Genomic DNA, 21,016 nt, shown 5'->3' with positions numbered 1-21,016 from the left:
ATGCTGGTTATGCCACAGGATCTTGTAAAGCCTGGGGTTTTCTTTCTATTTCCTACTTTGAATAGTTAAATAGCAACTACCTCCTTTATAGTCCTGTAAATCTTAATTTTGTTTCCATCTGAGCTGAGATGTTAAAAAGTTAATAATCTAGAGCTGTTTCCTGCTTTGGCTTGCATATTTTTTCACAGAAAGAAAATGATGTACTTCTTAATGCGATAGACATGGCTCTGGGTCACTAATTTGGACCTTCCGCGTAGGGTGGCCACAGTGTTAGAAGCAATGTCCAAACACAGATGTATCGGCAAATGACAGAAATGTGGAGAGATACTACTGGGGGGAGTGAAGGGATAAGGAGAAATGACACAAACAATGGCTGTCAACGGCAAGGACCTTGAGAACGAGGTTCATACATCTTATAGCCATCGCCACACAATCAGGTACAGGACAATGCACAGAAAAGATTCTCCATGTTCATCATCATTGACTCAAAATCATGAACTCATTGCCTTGGTGCCTGTAATAAAAACAAGAACAAAACAAAGTTCCTAATCTCAGGTTGTGTAAAGTCAAGCAGGGATGACACAGGTAAACCAGCAGAAGTAACATAAATATCTCTAAGACATTGTCCTCATATAATGTTTATGTTCCCAATTTGTTGCAAATGGCATACAATATTTTGGAAATAGGAAAATTATACAGAGTTTCTCAGCTTGACATTAACATTTTGAGCCAGATAACTCTTTGTGAAGTGGGCTGTTCTCTTGTGTATTGTAGGATGATTAGTAGCAGCCTTGACTTCTATGCACTGGATGCCAGTAGCAACTCACCCCCAGTTGTAATAACCAAAAATGTCCTCAGACATTGCCAAATGTTCCCCTAGGGGACAAAATGCCCCCAGTTGAAAAACATTGCTGCAGAGCCTTCGGTTCTTCCTTTCCTTTTTTCTTTTTTTCTGATGACTCTTTGGATTTTTGCAGTGTCAGCCTTTGTTATCTTTTATCATAGATGCAGTAAAAGTGGCAAACTCCTGGATTTCCTCTGAACTTACTCATTCCTTCTTCCACAGTAGAGGAGCCCATGGTAACTCCATTAGAGATGACAGTCCCAGCTTCCTTTGCAGGTAGATGTAGCCATGTGACTTCATTTAGTAACTAAGTAAGCTCTTAGTGACACTTGTAAGCACTGGCATTGAAATAAAGAGCAAACAAACTCTTTTCTACTTATCCTTCCTTTTGACTGTGAGCGGGAACATGGATGGGAGTGACCCAGCTTCAACAACGCAAGAAAGATAACACCCTAGAATACTTAAGCCCCTGTGTCTCTTTGGTGTCTCTTTGTCATAGAAACTTTCTGATCCGATCTGTTAGAATTCTGATAGCTGTAGAATATATGGATGATTCCTTGCACATACATATTTTATATGCATGTGCACGTGCACACTTATGATCAGTGTGCAGAATTCTGGTTAAGCAAGACATTTAGGAAGAGCAAAACATATACGTGAGTTCATGTCCATATAGGAATATTTCTTAAAAAGCTATAGAAACCTAGATGATGGAGTAATTAATTCTGCCAATGGAGCTTCTGGGCCATAGGTGATGAATAAATTTGTCAGAAAGATGAATGAACCAATGAAAGACTGTTCTCTGGTTTCACAACTCCAAAGGCTCTCATCTACGAAGAGACGGTGGTAGCTATGCAGACAGATGGCTGCAGTGACATTGTTTTAGGGAAAGCACTTAGCTGCACTCTCACTTCACAGCAGGATGGTCACCAGACTTCTGGAAGTGACGGGTGCTTTAGCCCAGACAACTGACACCTGAAAACTGGATGTTTTGACTATAAGAGCTCTATGTTTCTCTTGCCATGTGTAGAAAGTCCCTGAAAAAGACGTTAACAAAATTTGATGGTACTTTTAATGATGCATCTTTCCATGTCATCTTCCTCTGTTTTCCAGTGATTGGGATCGTCTGTCACATGGGCTGTCCTCTCTGAATTAGATGTTCCGCTCTAAACACTAACACAGCCATCCAGCAAAACAAACTAATATTTGAAATTATACTTATTTAAAAGGTACATGATGGGGCCACATGGGTGGCTCAGCGGTTGAGCATCGGCTTTTGGCTCAGGTCATGATCCCAGGGTCCTGGGATAGTCCCACATCAGGCTTCTCCCTCTGCCTATGTCTCTGCCTCTCTCGCTCTGTGTCTCTCATGAATGAATAAATAAGATCTTTAAAATAAATAAATAAATAAAAGGTGCATGATGATTCAAATAAGTTTTCTTAAACTAAACTCAAACTGTCTCATGAAAATCATTATGCATTGTCCAGCTTACTTGCATAATTGAAAGAATAAGCTATATGAAAAAGGAATTGAGTTGTCCTGGCATCATTTTTTTTCCCCTAGAATTTGCATTCTCTCAAATGGAAAAAAAGCTGTATCATATTCTTAGGGTGGGTCACAATTACATCTCACTATAGTGAATTCCAACATTTGTACATTAATAAATCAGTGAAATTTCTCATGAAACCTTACCACACTCATTTTTTAGCACGTTTTCCAAATATATTTGGTGTTTTTTCAGTGCACGATACTCAAAACTTCTTACATCCTTGAATTTATATAATATTCTGATGGATCCTGGTATCAACGCTTCTTATCTATTATTTTATTTTTACTGTACACACTGAATCTCTTTGGAAAAAAAAAATTAAGAAGTTTGATTCCCTTCCCCACCCCACACTCTCAAAAAAAGTTTTTCTCTGTTCTTTTTTCCCGTTTGAGAGTGGCAAGAGATCCATTCTCTTCATTTAATCCTTTCTTCTAGCAGCAACTCAATAATGTTAATTCTTTGCTTTGAAGATACCACGTGTTCCTGTTTCATCCACATTAACTCTTTCATGGATATTTCATAACAAAGTGGTAACACTCTAGAGACTCTCTCTAGAGAGTCTAATTGTGAAAGGTATCAGTTATTTTTTCTTAAAAAATTTAATTTTGAAAATCTGCTAAAATATTTAGTAAGCCCTGGCAAATGCAATACTGATGCTAACTACCCAGATGTAGCCCAGACTTCACAGGTTAAAGGAACACTTCCTGGTAAGACTGCCCTTATGCCAGAAAAGTGAATTATAAGTTTAGGGATAACCAGACTAACCACATTTCTAATCAACTACCTTCCAATTTGGGGGTTTCCACTATCCCTTCAGAAGCAATAATTCACTGGAATGACTCACAGAACTTAGGAAAATGTATATCTGTGTATATATATACATACACATACACATTATATATGTATAATTATGGTATAATTACACTTCTATTATAATTAATGGATACAAATCTGAACCAGCCAGAGAGAGACACCTAGGGCAGGACTTGCGAGGGTCCCAAATGTGAGGTTCCTCTCTTTTCAGGAGACATCACCCTCCTGGCCCATGGATGGATTATTACCAATCAGCGAAGTTCACCAGAATGCCAGAGTCCAGAGTTTTTATTGGGGTTTCATTATGTGGGTATGATTAATTGATTCACTGACCACAGGACTGAATTCACTCTCCAGTTTCTACTTACTCCCAGAGGTCAGAGGACAGGAGATATCGTGTGACTCAAAGCTCCAACCTTCTAATCACATGATCAGTTTTTTCTGGCCCCCATCCTGAAAGTATCTAGGGACTCTCCATGAAGGGACCTACCTTATTTGTACAAATGCAGAGTGGCCCCAGAGGCTCACCATGAAAAACAAAGGTAGTCCTACCCCTCAGGAAATTGCAAGGACTTTGTCTCCCAGGAAGCTGGGACAAAGACAAGACAAATTCTTTATTATACAACAGACTTCTTTTCTAAAACGAACTCCATTGTATATATATATACATATACAATATGTAATATATATATTTCTCTCTCTCTCTCTCTCTCTCTATATATATATATATATATATATATATATATATATATATATACACTTTACCAAAATATTCACAAAGATAGTTTAATGCTTTTTATCTACTACTAATCTTTTCAGGAACATGAACGTAAAAGAAATTTGGGGTAAGGGGAAAGACCAAGAATAGAATGTATATGTTAGGGTCAGCTTTGGGCAAAATTGTGAAACAGTTGAACATTAGGATATTAGAAGTTGAAAGGATTTCAGAAATTATCTACTTTTAGGTTATTATTATTATTTACTTTTTGTAGGAAAAAATATGTGTGGAGAATTAAGTGATTTGTCCTAGGTAAGAGAGAAAATTAACTCTCAAAAAGGAATCAACATTCAAATCTCCCAGCTCTTTCTATGGTACCACTCAAGTATTTTTCTGGAGTCTGCCCCAGCTTGGGAGACTTGATGATACTAAGCGGTCTTCTTTCCCCACTGTTCTCTTCTACCTCTCTCTCTTTATTCCTTTGCAACTCCAGGGGGCTAAAAACTGAGCCATAAATTCTTTCCTGCAAGTTCTGATCTCTGAAAGCTGGCAAGGGCAGGAATGTGCTAATTAACTCATTTACATCTCTCCCAGGTAGCATGGTACCTTAATCAGTTTCTTAAAATTAACCTTCTAGATTGGTGTTAATGAAGAGGATTTCAGAAAGGAGGCCCTTAGCACTTTTGTGTATACAGGTGGTCTTATATGCCACAGGAGGCAGGATCTGAGAAAGTAAGAAGGAATTCTCTTTTTACAGATTGGGTGGTTCACTGGGTGTACTACTTAATGTGGTAGGAGAAAGAATCAGAAAAGAAGTGCCTGTTGCTTGATCCTCTCATGGTATGCTTCCTCTTCTCCCAGAGTAATCTTTCTACAATGGAAATCCAACGTGAAACACAGAATTGAGGGACTGTCAGTGCCTCTTCATAGCCTTCAGTCCACTTAGCTTTGCATGCGATGGTTTTCTTGATCTGGCTCCTGTCTCCCTTTCCGCCTAATCTCTAGCCACTCCAACTAATACCACTTTGTACCTATCGGTCATATTATGCTACTGCTTGCCTTCCACATGCTGTTCCTTCTGCCTGGAATTCCCTTCTGCTAAGCCTCCTGGACCTCTTTAATGCATACAGGTAACTCCTTGAAAAAGAGGCATAAAATGACCTTTCTTTTAGTATTTCCCTAATACTCAGATTTGATTAAGATGTCCCTCTTCTAGTCTCTTTCAGAAACTTCTGAGTTAGTACTTTTCATACTGTAATCTTTATTAAGTGTTATCTGCCTCTCTCAAATGGATTATGAATTCCCAAAACACAAGAACGTTGTGCTTGACTTTGTATCTTCAGAACCTGGCCTATGGCATGAGCTAAATTGATGTTCGGTGAATGAATGGATGTATGCATAAACAATACATACCATTATTCCTCCACCTTTATCTTTCCTAGAAAATCATGAAAAAATTTTTGAGATGTAGACATTTAAAAATAATATCTACTTTAGGCTTTGGAAGAATCAGTAACTTTAATAAAACTGTGTGTGTGTATGTGTATGTGTGTGTGTGTGTGTGTGTGTAAAATTTCTCTCTCAATTCCCCAGTGTTCACAGGATATTATTTTGAAATCGCATTTCACATCATGAATTTTTTTCCAAGAGAATGTGTTATGATCTTTGTTTTCAAATATAAACAGTAGCGTTTCAGGGCTCTGCTGAAAGGTAAATGTTAGAAATTCTCATTCTTTGCAATGGTAAATATTTCAAAAGAACTGAAAGAGCAATATTCCCAGCTGCATCCACAATTGCTATAGCCATTTTGACAAAATACCCATGGAATTTTGGCAGTTTCTTTTACAAATATCATAAGATTGTATTTTTTCCAACTTTTAAAGGGCAGTGTTTTCTCCTGGCTTCTGCTGTCAGGTCATTGTCTTCTTACTGTAAACTTGTTTCATAATTTACTCAATTCTGTACTGTTCACAGAGAATGTAAGCAAAAGTCTAAGTTCATAACATTGTAAATTCTCTAAAATCAAAGATAAGCATCTACTGACAAAGCGGTGGGATAGCAGACTTCCGGCCATTCTAAAAGTCACCATTGTTACTCATCCTCACTTCCACAAGACTGGAGCTCTTTGCCTGGATTTTTATTTAAAAGAATATAAATAATGGATGAGTTAGTTGAAGTGACTAAGGTATTATGTAATACCTAGCTCTTCCAAAAATGACATTTCAAAGACAAGAGCTTATATTCAGACTGAGAATTTTATATAATGTGAAATGTTTGTACATATGAATGGACAAAGGGATAGCAATTGATTTTTAAAATATGGATCATAAAAATTCACATTCAATGACATAGCAGAATGCAATTATTTATGTCAGCTATTTTGGCTTTGCTTTTCAGATGTTGGCATCAAAAAAGTTTAATGATATTTGAACTATTTGTTTTTGGATTGATTTTTATACTATTTTCACAGATTCACAGGTAGTACCTTTTAAAAGTTTGCGCTTCCACTTTTGTATACACATATGTACTTTCTCTGATTCTACATATCAAGCAGACCTCTGTGGCTCCTGTAATGATGTTGGCAAAATTTACTTGGGCCATTTAGAAATTAGCACAAAGGGAAAAATAAATAAATAAATAAATAAATAAATAAATAAATAAATAAATAAAACAAATAATGTTGCATAATATACTCCATGGAATCCTTAAGAGTTGAGAAACAGTGTAGTTTCCCTTAGCAAGATCTAAGGATCTAAGAATAGTTCTATTTTTTGAATTAATTAAGTAGAATTTTATATTTTAGGGAGGGGGAGGGGAGGAGTTAAATATAAGCTCAGTAGCACAATTTTGGTATATTTTAGATAATTTTTTTAAAAAAATTAAACTCAGGGTGCCAGGGTGGCTCAGTTGGTTGAACATCCCACTCTTGATTTCAGCTCAAATCATGATCTCAGGGTCCTGGGATCAAGCCACCTGTTGGGATTGTGTTCAGCAGGGAGTCTACTTGAGGATTTCTCTCCCTCTCCCTCTGCCCCTTCTCCCTGCCACCTCTCCAGCCCCTGCTCACTCTCTCTCACAAATATATAAATAAATCTGTAAGAAGATTAAACTCAAACAACACTAAAAATGTAAAACTGTTTTTTCTTTTAAGATTGAAATCTCAAATTTCAGAATATTGTAGCGAATAGTCGTTGACTTAAATATATGCACAATTAAGACAATTTAAGCATTAACCACACTGTCTTAGCATAGAATATTCACAGTCTTGTGTAAAGCTGCCAAAGTAAAATAGTATATTGGTATAGTATTTGGATTCATATTGTCATCTTTTGCTGTATAGCCCAGGAGAAATATTTTTGCAAAGTGAGCTTAAAGCTCACTGTGAACTGACACTTGGGATATATCTTGGAAAATGGCTGGTGAATCATCATTTTCTATTGAATATGGGTTTTTTTCTTGATAGCCACATTTCTACTGTTTATGTAGTCTATTAGAACAATTGAGTAATGAATCTGATATTCTGATATGGTCATTAAAATTGCTAAAATTTAGGTAATGTTGACCAGGTATGGCAATAATACTAGTAATTGTTGTTATTGTTGTTGTTGTTGTTATTATTATTTTGGTAAAGGTAATGCATTCTTTTGGGGAAAAAATGATTGTTGTTTCTCAGTAGGTCTTCTTGTGGGTCCAACTATGCACCCAGGTTTACTCATGCAATTCAATTAAATTTGAGGGAGGGAGGGAGGAGTACATATTCAAAGAATACTTGAACAATGCATTTTCCTGTTCATGTTGATGCCTAAGAGACGTTTAAAACACACACTGGCTGGTTTTCAGGATTTATAGTGAGTTAATTCAAATATCTTGCTGATCCTAAGGGTGGACTCCAAACAGGCTATAAATGGCAATAAACACTAAAAGTAGTTCTGCGGTATACTGCCAATGGAGTGTTTTGTAAAAAGTCCCCTCTTTCTATGAATGTTCTAATGTAAAAAGGTTGCAGACCACACTGAGATTGTAGAGGTCAACAAGGTTAGGAACACTGAGCTCTGCCAGTGACTTGCTGTGTGGTCTCCAGAAAAGATATTTAAACTTCCAGGGTTTCCACTGCCCCATGTATGGAAGAGAAATAATAACACTTAAATATTTCTCAGAGCATTGCCGTAATTAATTCTTCTGAAATGCTTTGAAATAAGCATCAAAGAGATTCACTTATGTGCTTCAGCTTTTGATTTTATTTGTTAATGAGGGAGAACATATTTTGCATGGAGAAAAAAAATTCTTGACAATACAAATGGTAAAATTCTTTGCATTATATTAATTTTTTTCTACATGATTTCATTAAGATCCTGAGAGAAATGGGAAAGGTCCTTTCCATTTCATGTGGATGTCCAGAGGTGGTGACCTCCATCCTGTAGCCACAACCACCGCCACATAAGCATCAGGCCCTACAGATGCAAGATTACACAATGACGCATATTTGGGAAGTTTTTATCTTAAAAGCTTTCCTGATATTACTTAGGGTTGATAACATTATTCGATTGGCTAAAATGTGCCAGTTAAGATATCTTCAATAGAAAATAATGGAAAATTCATACTGACTTCAACAATGAAAGACATGCTTATTTAATGGCAAAGATCAGAGGTGATAAATGGTAGTAATCGCTTTTCACTAGGCTATGCTATAGAAAGAATTCCAAAATGCAATAGCTTACAACAAAGGTTTCTTTGAAGCAGGCTACTTCTCTACAAGTGTCTACTTTATCCTGGTATGCAGGCTGAAAGAACAATCTCCACCTAGGAGCTCTCAGGGAATAATATAAAGAGAAATGGCACAACTGTATACTGACTTTTAAAGTGTCTTCTCAGAAATCACATGCATTTTTCCAACTCACAAAACAGGTTTCATGGCAAAGGCTGATGTCGAGGGGGTAGGTAAATACAATTCTTAGAGGGATGGGCAGTGAATATTCTGGAATAATAATGCAACCTACCACTTAGAATAAGGTTCAGAGACAATTTGATGAGGGCCCAGCTCCATTTCCCTGAGTCACTCCCTTACTTCTTTATTGGCCTTGAATTCAAGTTATCTTCCTTCATGGTAGTAAACTGACAATCATTCTAGGTCTCCTATCCGGAAATCATCCATCAAAAGAAGAAAACTCTTTTTCCAACCATCATAAAAAAGGTGTGGGTTTCATTTTGTTAGGCCCACTTAAGTCACAGTGTTCACCCCAGAAATCGCCACTGGCCAGGGAAGGCCAGACATTTAGAAGTCTAAAACCTAGGACTGAGATCATTAGGTGACTTAGACTAACAGCACCCTGACTCGGAGTATTTTACTTGGTAAAGAAACAGAATTCACAGAAAATTGTTACAAAAAGAGGATTCAATACCAATAGAATAAAATTAATCTTGGTTTGAATCCAAATCCTCCACTTGGTAGCCATGTGACCTTTAGCAAGTTACTCACTTTGCTAGCTACAGTCTCCAATCTTAAAAAAAAAAAAAAAAAAAAAAAAAAAGGAGAGTAATGGATTTATAAGGATTTTGGCAAAAATTCAGTGAGCTAATGCATATACGTAAAGGTGTTGCCTAGTATAGAGTAATGACTAATTAATGTTTGGTGTTGTATAAAGGTTACAAGAGTTTTGAGATGGTAGAGATCGCAGCTCGAGGGATTGGAAAGTTTTTGTGGAGAATGTGGCATTAAGTTTGATTTTAACAACCACATAAAATTTCCACGTTAGAAATCTCTAGAAGATAACAGGCTAGCATTCAAGCCTACTGGATTGTGTCCAGCAAAGGTGCGGAGGTGGGAAATCCTAAGGCACACTCAGAAAATGGAAACGAGGCAAGTGAGTTCTATGGCAGTTCTCATTCACATCTTCCCCACTCCACCACCATATCTTCTTCTATTTCCATCCCAAGATTGCAATGATCTTTTTACCTCATCAGCTATGTTATTTATACCTGTGAGCACTTCCGCTCCAGCTTTCTCTGATTTTTCCTCTATGAAGAACTTCTACATTCACCCTTTTCACGAATGCTTGCTTATTCAAGCAGGACATTTTCAGTATTTTTATTTACTTTGCCAGGCTGTTATCCATCTTATTTGTATGTTAATATTTCATAATTTCTAACACACTCTGGGCATGAATAAAAAATATATACCTTTATTTAAAATGTGTGTAATTATACTTTTTGCTGACTTGAGGGGAAAAAAATAACTTTCAAGTGGAATTAATTTTATCCCCAAATAGGCAATTAATAATGTATATTATGTACATTACGTAGAGGATTCCTCATTTAGAGAATGACACAAGATTCATTTTTTTCTAATTAAATTGTACATTGTTCAAAATTGTGTGTGCATTATTTATCACTATGCCTGATTTCAAATGAGAAGAATTAAATAAATACCCACAGCAACACAGAACTAGTTTTGATTTCCTTTAACAAACTCAGTCTTTACATGCTTAACACGAGCAGTAAACATTAGGAGCCAGCTGATGCCACAGACCATTTCATCATCAAAATATCAAATTCAACATTTCCAAAGCCCCCAATATAGCATATGTCATTTCAGTTGCTTGTCTTCAGAGATTCCTTTTTTCAAAACTTTATAATAAATTTTTCATTCTTTTGTTTGAAATGTATTTTTTTAAGATTTTATTTGTATTTATTTATCTATCAGAGAGAGAGAGAGAGAGAGAGAGAGTAAGCAGGGGAAATGAGCAGAGAAAGGGAGAGCAGACTCCCCTTGAGTGTAGACTCGGACACTGGGCGGATGTCACTACAGAGATCATGACCTGAGCCTAAATCAAGAGTCTAGAGTCTGATGCTTAACCAGCTGAGCCATGCGGGTGCCATGAAATGTATTTCAAAAGTTTTGCTGGAGATCTGAAAGGCTTTGCATAGTAAATGGAACATGTTGAACTTAATGTGAAAAATCGGGTCAAAATTTTTGAAAACAGTCATGATAATCACAGCAAAATACATTAAGGGGAAAAAAGACAAAAAAAAAGAGGGTAAATTTTTTAAATAAAACATAGCAGTCTTGCACTGAATTCTGGTATCGTTCTCCTCGGTTTGTTTGTGTATTTGTGTGCTTGCAGGCAATTTTTAACCACCACCAAGTATTCAGTTGTGTTGGAATTATTGCATCAGTTAGTGGAGGACAAAGAATTTCTGGCATAATTCTGGTGTGATTCTACAATTGAAGAGACATTGAAAGGGGCTTCACGGAGAACAGATTGAATGTAAGCTCTGTCTTAATAAAAGTTAATACACCAGGCATGCCTGTATGCTGATAAAATATCTCTGGATTATTTCATGCCATAGAATATCTCTCCTTTGTCTTCCCAGTATGACAGTCTTGAATAAAAGTCAAAGGATTTTAATCAAACCAGTTAGTTCCACCTATACAACATGAATCTGGTATAAAAAGATGTTCAGGGATTATTTGAATCCAAATAAACAAGAAGTTTGGGCCATTTGGCCAGTCTTGTAGAGCTCTGATTTGTATCACAATAACCTCAAGGTTAATTGGTTTTCATCTTAATTCAGATCCCATCACCCAGTACCACCAAAAACAAAATATCAAAATGAATTGATAAAATAGAAAAATTTACTACTGGGCATTCTGAATGGTCTTTGACATATAAAGAAGCAGAAGACCTCAGATATATAGCATTTTATTTATCAAGCTTAAAATTGGAATGGGAAAAAAAAAAGAAAAAAAAAATGGAATGGAGAGAAAGACAATCAGGTTCCTAAATGTAAATTTCAATTTTAAAAAGCTGAAAAAAAAATGAGTAAACATATGCAATAAGAAGTTAATCTATCTATAGGAAGGATACAATGACATGGACTTGCAGAGGGAGGAACAGTAAAAAATCCTTTAAAATGACAAAGAGCATTCATAGACCTATGTATAAAAAATATGTTCTTGTCCTGAAAGTCTCTATTTCTCTGCAGAATGCTGTCCTTATTGACCACACTAAATTATATAAATGGCTGAGTAGAACCTGCAGAAACCTCTAGTATAACTGACTTCCTGCCAGCCAATCTTCCCTTTCTTTTGAGGACTAAATGGAATCACAAATATACAATCGCTTTGTGAATGGTCATACACCAAGCAAATTTAACTTGTTTTGCCTTGTGGCAGGCCACTGCTAAGTGATTTCAGAAGGGCAAGATGAAACAAATTCGGTTTATATCATGATTTCCCTCCAGACAACTCTTGGGATGATTGTAAGCATATACATATATCCCCCCTATCAAATGGGAGAGAATATTCCATTTTTTCAAATAAAAATCCCCTTAAGCACATGATTACTTCAGTTGTCAATTCCTTGGATTTATTTGTTTGTTTTTCCTTATCAAAGAGGTCAGTTTTGCAAATTGTGCTGCAGATATAGATACAGCATGGTTTTGAGTACAGGTAAATTACCTGGTTGGTTTCCAGGATCTTGTAGATGCCCATCATTTTATTGTCAGCAGTGCTGAGAGCTCATTTCATTGGGGAATCTTCCATAATGGCTACACTTTCCACACCTGCTTTTTGTGAAGTTGTTCAGAAGAATCATTTCATGGGTGTCCTGTAGTGCTTTTTTCCTTCCCCTTTCAACTGGTTACCTTTTACCCTGGAACTCATCCAAGTACTTTTCCACTCACTCATCATAACACTGTGCACCCCCCTCCCCCCAGCCTGGCATTTCACTCAGAGAAAGCTTAATGCCATCTGCAAACTGGGAAATTCAATTTAGAGCAGTTGAGAAAATGTGAAATATAATTGATCTTAGCATATTTTCAGTACAACTCAGCTCTTAACCAGTTTATGTCTGAATTAATGCTATGGAAAACCTAGGTAATAGAGTGTTGTGGGTTTTCCCCCACATTACAGCAGCAAGCAACCATGCTTTATACATTGTAAATTGATTAGTTTTTAAAACAACTATAACACATTTCATTCTTTCAAAATATTTGATAATGAAATACCATATATTGAAGACTTACTGAGAGCTAGAAACAGAGTCTAATGTTCTAAGACACTACAGAGGTGACTAATTTTGCTTTACTCTTAAGAAGTAGGTTAGAAATGGTCTTCTGTTCCTTACTTGGCACAGAAAATTAGGAAAAGGGATGAAACAACAATTTGAATCAGTTGCCTGAGTACTTACCAGTTACCAATTAGCACGACTCTTGAGTAGTTTTTAAAATGAGTTCAACAAAAGTGGTGTCGCTCCAATATTTTAGCAGTCACATAGTCTTTTTAAAAATAAATCTGATGCACAAGAGATTAAAATTTCCTTTTATCCTATAATGATTCTTTATCTCTTTCTTTTTCTTCATTGACAGTAACAATGAGCATACATTATAAACATTCAAACAGCATGGAAATGCACAACATGAAAAGAAGTGAAAATCCTGTTTGACAAACACAAAACTTTCAGACAGTAATTTAGGTGACTGCTGAAGTCAAATCAGCCTTGACATTCGATTTATTTTTGTAATTTACTGGGTTGTTTAGAAAATAGGACATGTTAACTCTTACAAAGAGGAAGATACAACCTTGTATTTGTATTTGTGTATATGTATGTGTGCAGACATGTACAGATGTGAGTTATTAAAAAATCCCAGCACACAGCCATAACCATCTAAATCAGGTACACATGTTTGCAAGTTCAAATATAGTCCCAGAGATGGTAATGAAGATTTTTATATGAAGGCCTGGCCCAAAATGAATTAACCTGGCAAAGAAAGTCAATATGCTGGTGGTCTGAATTGTGTTAAAGTTTAGTATATAACACATTTGAGTGTGTGTCTTAACAATTTATTACAGTTAAAATATTAAATTGGAATCAAATGTCAGTGTACCTCTCAAGACACCTCGAAGACTTAAGTTTCCATAGAAAAATTTTTGAAAATCACCTCTCAAAATATCACGTCTACAGCAAACCTCCTTTATTTAAGAACTGTAATCCTTTCCAGTTTCTGCCTAATATATAGATCTTCACATCAGGTAGTTGGCAAGCATCAAGGAAGTCCGATACATATGAAATCTTTCTCACACACACGCACTTCTCTAAGCAATCTATAGCCAATATCTACCCTAAAGAATAGATATTTGACATATATCAACTCTATTTTGATTCTGGAGTTATAGAGAATATGGATAACTCCCAAGATGGGCTATACCAAAGGGAAGAGTATAATGTGGAACAGTTTGTATGAAACAAAGAATATGGTTAAAATTGGAAGTAGATAGATGTTAATGGCTGATGGGAATGCAAATAGCCTCTACCTGCACAGGGAAAGTCTCCCTGCCTGCCTCACTTCCTCTTGCCTCCAGTACTTGAGCTTGTGAGCAAACTAGCTGGCCCCGGGGAGGGGGTGGAGATTGGTCAACTAGGTCGGTGGCAAGTCCATCCAGCAGACCAAGCCCCTCACCCTGGAGCACACCCTCAACCTGTACCCTCTAACCAATTATACTTTTGGTACACAAGAGGCCCTCTATGAGAAGGACAGCTCAGTTGCAGCCAGGTTTCAGCACATGAGGGAGGAATTTGATAAAATTGGAATGAGAAAAACTGTAGAAGGGGTTCTGAGGATACAGGAGCACCAGCTGGGAACAGCTTTCTTCAAACTACCTGGTTGTGAACTTAACCCAGGAGAAGATGAAGTTGAAGGACTAAAACGCTTAATGATGGAGATAAGGGGTGGTCAAGATGGAATCCTACAAGACTGGGTCATTGAAGACTGCATTGGTAACTAGTGGAGACCAATTTTGAACCTCCTCAGTATCCATATATTCCTGCACCCTGCACAAAACCTAAGGAACTTAAGAAGTTGTTTTTGGTTCACCTTCAAGAGAAAGTCTGGTTTGCAGTCCTCAAAAATTACTAGCTTGTAGCTGGTTTGAATTATATGACATTGCTTGAATTATATGACAATGCACCAGGATATGGACCCATCTTTCTAGTTCTCCTTAGCTTCTGAGCAGGTTCAATTTTATATACAATTGAATTCCAGTACAGCAGAGAAGTAAAAGAAGCCATCTCTGTGAGCACCGCTATACAAGAGTAGAATAAACATGGTAGAAAATTTTTTTTGGTTTTTATGCCTTTCCCAATCCCTAGGTTGCTACCTACTTTTTGTTGTTTGAATGACAAGGTTAATATGAAGAACTGGATAGTGGTGTAAACAAATGCGATGATGTTTAATTTACTTTTGGTTCTACTCAAACTTTTTTGTACAATATTAAAGAATATGAACTTCATAGAAAAAGTTGGATGTAGATAGCGTGTAAAATATGTGGTGAGATTAGGATTACTGTTTAATATTTAGTCCTTGGCAATGGTACCCAAAGGTGTCATTCTTTTCTTTTTCCCATAAATATATTTATTTAGTGGAAGAGAATGCTCAATTAGGGACTGTATCATCAAAAATCTTACACAAATACGTTATTTTAAGGGAGGTCTTAAATCATAAACTTAGATTCAGTGGCTAGCAGATTTTCCTGTAAGTTTGTTTGTTTGTTTGTTTGTTTTATTCTTCTTGTGGCTTGAATTCTAAACTATGAATAAACCCTGGAACTGAGCCTCTACTTTTGCTACTTGATTAAGTAAGAACTGGCTAAGAAGCTGTATTTGTGCAGATAATGTAGAGGTATGTTAAAATATAAAAGGTATACCAATTTCTTCATATTTTTTAAACATCATCCTTACAGCAGTTGAGGGATTTAATTATGTCTTTTTGAATCCTGTTGTATTTTCTCTTATTAGCCTTCGTTCAACTTTTATTATCCATTTCTGTGACTGCACAAGATGAACTGAAAAGCTGAAAAACACCAGGCACATAAGGAATCAATTTAACTTGGGTCCCGGTTAAGAATGAAGAAAGATCTTGGTTCTGTGCCATACACAAAGGCGAGGGGCAGCATTTTGTCTTGGTTTTGTGCTACTTAATATACCACCTAAAACACTCTTTTCAAACGATGGTATTCAACGTGGGTTTTCCAGCTTGCCGGAGTTCCATGGAAATCCTCCACAGCCATCTACATAATACAAATACGGGTAACAAAGGGGAAGAAGGGCTGGCATAAAAAAATACAACTTGCACTACTATAGAAAAAATAACATTAAGAAGCATGGAAAAACTTATTTTAATATCAGGAGGCTGTTTGGGTTTTTTTAAAGCACACCAAGTAAACTGCGTAGGAGGTCTGAGGGGGCTTTACTTTTGAATGTAGTCCATAAAATAAAAGATTTGGGGTAAACGCTAACGGTTTTATTTACACAGCTGATTTCACATATCAGAAGGTTTAACACTGTAAGAGAGAAATAAAGATTCATCATCCCTTCTACAAAATTTTCAAAGTCAGATGTGTCTCAGAATTCAGAATTTTTCAGATGTTAGAAAGGTAATACAAGACCTCTGCCATGTGTCACGTAACATTGCCAGGAGTGTGTGTCTGGCTGAGCACCCGTAATTAAATATGTTAATACCTATCCAGCAAAATGTATGAATATTTCCATTACATAGGATAAAGATCATAAAGAACCCCATTTCCATCATTGCAAGGCAAAGCTTGCGGACAAATCTGTTTCCAGTGTTTTCTGCATTTCAGAATGGTAGTGAAAGAATTATGGGCCTCTACTGCCTACGACTTCTCCAAGGTGAGGACTGGCCCACATTCCCACCAGCATTTTACAGATGGTTTCTTGCCAGGTCTTAGTCACCCTTGAATTAGTGTTTGGCATGGTCTCTGATACATAGTGTGTATTAATTGTTACACTGAATTATTTAAGTCAAGCATTACCATCAAGAAGTAGAACCAAAAAAGCAACCTCTGGGGAAGGTTCAGTGAGCCATCACCTGAATGTCAATTGAAAAACAAAAGAAGGAGGTCTCACATGTTGCAGTGTGGTTTTATTTTGAGTAGAAGGATAAACTGAACAAGATACGCCATTTCACAAGGCATTGGGGCCCCCAAGAATTTAAATTTCTAAGCTCTGGCCCTTAGTTATAGGTCAATCCAGTTTAGGAGTTTAAAGGGCCAAAATAAGATGTATTTGGAAGTGTTTCTCATACTTCTAGAAGGACCAGGCTGGGAGCTTGTTGACAGTTCAGGGTACAGAATTCTTCTATCATGGAGTCTTGCAAATTGCACTAATAAACCTCATCAACTGAAATCGAATTTTTTTCCCCCTAAAGAATACTGTGACATTTTTCCTAACCTGAATCACCACAAAACAACAGCACTCTCCTAATTAGCCTTTGAAGCCATTTATCCAAACAGTATCAGACCTGCAATAGGCCAAAGTTTTCATAATATTACAGTGCAGTTTCTCCAAGAAACTGGAACACATCTCAGGGAGTGAGTGTCTCTAGGTCTAACACAAAACACATTAGGCCTCCCGAATTTTCACCATTTGTTCATGAAAACAATGATCTTGCCCCGTGCTTTGAATGACTCAGGAGAGAGGCCCCTCTCCTCGGGTGGGGCTACTAGCTCTCTTCAAACCCCCTCGCTGTCAAGCCTGTTCCTTTAGAGAGTCAATATTCCAGAAGTGCATTTGTGGTCCACTCTGGGTTCTGAGAATGCCTCGTGAATTTTTTCTGAACGTCACAACTCTTGTCTTTCAGGAATTACCAATATTTACAGGAGGGAAAAATGTTAATTTGGGCATTTACGTTTTTGTTTGCCTCCCACTGTTACTACCCTTTCCCGGACCATCTCCCTCACCTGACCATGGTAATATTTCCAAGTTATTAATGTGGTTAGTCATGTTAGTTCTTTTCTTAGAAACCTCTTTTGGCTCCCCTTTACTTTCAATATAAAATTAAAAAAAAAAACTGATTTTTATTTGTGACTGTGATTCTGAACCTACTTCTCTCCTTCATGTCCCTTCGTTCCCTCATGCCCCGGTCCACCTATGTCTCAACTTGGCTACATTCCATGCTATTTTATAAACCCCACAGCCTTAATCTTGTACCTTTGTACATACTTGTCTTTCTGTTTGTGATATACTCCACTCTTCAGGCAAACTATTTATCTTCCAGGAAGCAGTTCAAATGCCATCTTCTCAGGGAAGCTTTTCCAAGGCTCTCCTTTCATGCTCTTACAATACTTTTTTTCATCCCTCCATTTAAATACTTCTTTTCAGTGTGATTTTTTTTAAAGATTTATTTTATTTATTTATTTATTCATGAGAGACCCACACAGAGAGAGAGGCAAGAGACACAGGCAGAGGGAGAAGCAGGCTTCCCATGGGGAGCCTCAAGTGGGACTCGATCCCAGGTCCTCAGGATTACACCCTGGGCTGAAGGCGGCTCTAAACCACTGAGCCACCTGGGCTGTCCATTCAGTGCAATTTTAAATGTCTGTGGTATTTCTATCTCTTCTTAATTTTTTTTTGACTTTTCTAGAGCATTTCATATTGCCAAGCATACTTTTAATGCTCTGCAAATGCACTTTAATTGAATAAAAATAAATGAATGTTTCATGGATTTGTAGACTTTTTTTTTTCTTTTTTGAGGAGTGGTCAGTCCATGACATACTGTTTAATAAGAGAACTCCTCTCTGATAATGAGGAACTTGGGCAAAGGAAGAAGGAGAGAGAATCTTAAGCAGGCTCCATGCCCAGGGCTTGGGGCTCAAATGCACAACCCTGAGATCCTAACCTGAGCGGAAATGAAGGGTCGGATGCTTAACTGACTAAGCCACGCAGGTGCCCCCATCATCTATCTTAATGAGATTTTCAGCTCTTTCTCAACAGTCGAGTTTTGAAAACTCTTCTGATATGAGATGATGAGTGGTAGTAAAGAGGGATCAAGTTCTAGGAAATGCCAGCAATTAAGAATTATGAAAATACCAAACACTTATGCCAATTTGATTTTCTTCAGTATTGCACACAATTCTGTGAACATATGAGACCTGAAAAAAACAATGACAAAGAAGCCACCCAGGCCCTGATGTCAAAGCAGAGCTGAGCCTGATCCTCTTGGAGTGCACTCTGAGCTGGTACATGGAGTCACTGATGTTTGAGCAATTTCCTGCTCTCCTGAGAGCAGGATGCAGGACTGCCCTGTTTCTCTGCTGTCTGCCAGAATGCCCAAGCACGGCTCAGGTCACCCAGGACCTGAAGAAACAAACCCTTGAGTTGGTGGCATTTCCTCACAGGGTGCTAAGCAATATTTGCTCTAAGTTCAATCCCAAAACAACTAAGCAAAATTGAGCATCACAGGAACATATTATGGTTAGTCCAAGATATTTGTCTTTGGAATAATTGACTTGTCTCTGTCTACATGATGGTCAGATTTCTTCTCCAGATTTCCATTTTAACATTCTGCCTTGAAACTACAGAGACCTTCTACTCTTTTATTGAAATTGATATCATCTACCATGAAATTCTCTAACAAAAGTCCCTTTTGGTCGAGGGAGAGAGGGACAACTTAGCATATCTCCAATTCTCTATAGGTCATCAATCCTATATTTTTTTCTGCAGTCCTGAAAGAAAAAGAGTTTTCATACTTTTTTTTTTATACTTGAGTTCTGATTTTAAATAATCCTATCTCCTGATGGGATTTATAGAAAAAAATGGGGAATTTTAAACTCCCAGATGTTATCAGCAAAAAGAAATTAGGATCTAGATATTGAGGTCAGCTATTAGGAATTGGGGTTGAGATATTCTAAAATTTCACGATTTTTATGTAAATATAGATTGTACTGGATATTCAGGGAGACTTGCTCAATATAAAGATTCAAATTCTCTTCAATCTCCGGAATATTGACATATTTGTCTACTATGACTCCAAAATGCACTGTCTTGCTTACTGTAGCTTTATATTTAGTATACTTAAATAGCTATGAAAATATATATTCATTTATATTATATTATGCATATTATAACAGCTATATTAAAGTCTAGAAATCTGATAGTGTTATTCCTCCAAGTTTGTTCTTTTAAAAAAATTTTTTTTACTCTCCTAAGTTATTTGTATTTCCATATGAATTTTTAAATCAGCGTGCCAATTTCTTCAAAAGTGCCTGCTGGGATTTGGTAAGGATTGCATTGAATCCATAGATCAATTTGGAAAGAATTGACATCTTAATGATAATGAATCTTCCAATCCAATCTTAACAGTAATGGACTTGGGAAGGAGAGAAGGTAAACCTCTGTGCTTTGATGTAATCATTTTACTGGAAGCTTTATGATCTTTATTCTTCTCTGTATCAATCTTCCCCTGCTAACTTCTAACATAGAAAGTTTCAACTATTCTCAAATAAACAATATCCAGTTCACTTAACACAGTTGTCTTTCCTAACTAATCCTTTTTTTTCCTGCACAGCCAAATGAATGGAAACAAATTACTCTCAATACATTTTCATTACTTACATCCCTGAGATCCAGTTTTGCCCACAACTCTACGCCATTAGTTCTTGGTGTCCTCATCCCACTCAAAAACTGTTGCTCTATTTCTTAATCCTACAGTTTGTAACCTTTTGGTATCATTTCACCACTGTCTTTTTTCCTCTCTGTAAATCTCTCTTTCCCTTTTGAATCTTAAGGACAATATTTCCCAGGTTCTGAGCCCCCCACCTTTGACTATCCTTTATGCCAGCTACAAGATCGAGCATAATATTTCTTTTTTTTTTTATTAAAGATTTTATTTATTTATTTATTTATTTAGCAGCAAGGTAAAAGGCAGTGGGAGTGGGAAGGAAAGAATCCCAAGCAGACTCCAAGCTGAGCTTGAAGCCCAACATGGGGCTTGATCCCATGACCCTGAGATCGTGACCTGAGCCAAAATCAAGATTAGGACCCTCAATTGACTGAACCACCTAGGTACCCTCTAGCATAATATTTCTTAAAATGTATTCTAGAAAGCACTAGCACTTTGGGATATTAACTGGTAAAAAACGCTGAAAGGAAGGAAGGATAGAAGGGGGAAGGAAGAAAGAAGAGAGAGAGCAAGAGAAAGAAAGAAGAAAAGGAAGGTAGGAAGGAAAGAAGGAAGGAAGGAAAAGAAAGAATCAAATCAGTTTAGGCAACATAAGCTCAAGAGTCCTGACTGTAA

At 36.9% G+C, this 21,016-nt stretch overlaps 1 pseudogene; it reads left to right on the top strand.

The window, feature by feature from the left end:
* The first annotated feature begins 369 nt into the window (after positions 1-369).
* Positions 370-14,958, top strand: LOC112654300 (cleavage and polyadenylation specificity factor subunit 5-like; annotated as a pseudogene).
* Positions 14,959-21,016: the final 6,058 nt, after the last annotated feature.

Source organism: Canis lupus, chromosome 15 (genome assembly GCF_003254725.2).
Source record: "Canis lupus dingo isolate Sandy chromosome 15, ASM325472v2, whole genome shotgun sequence".
Classification (NCBI taxonomy): Eukaryota; Metazoa; Chordata; class Mammalia; order Carnivora; family Canidae; genus Canis; species Canis lupus.
This window is presented reverse-complemented; position numbering and strand designations above follow the sequence as displayed.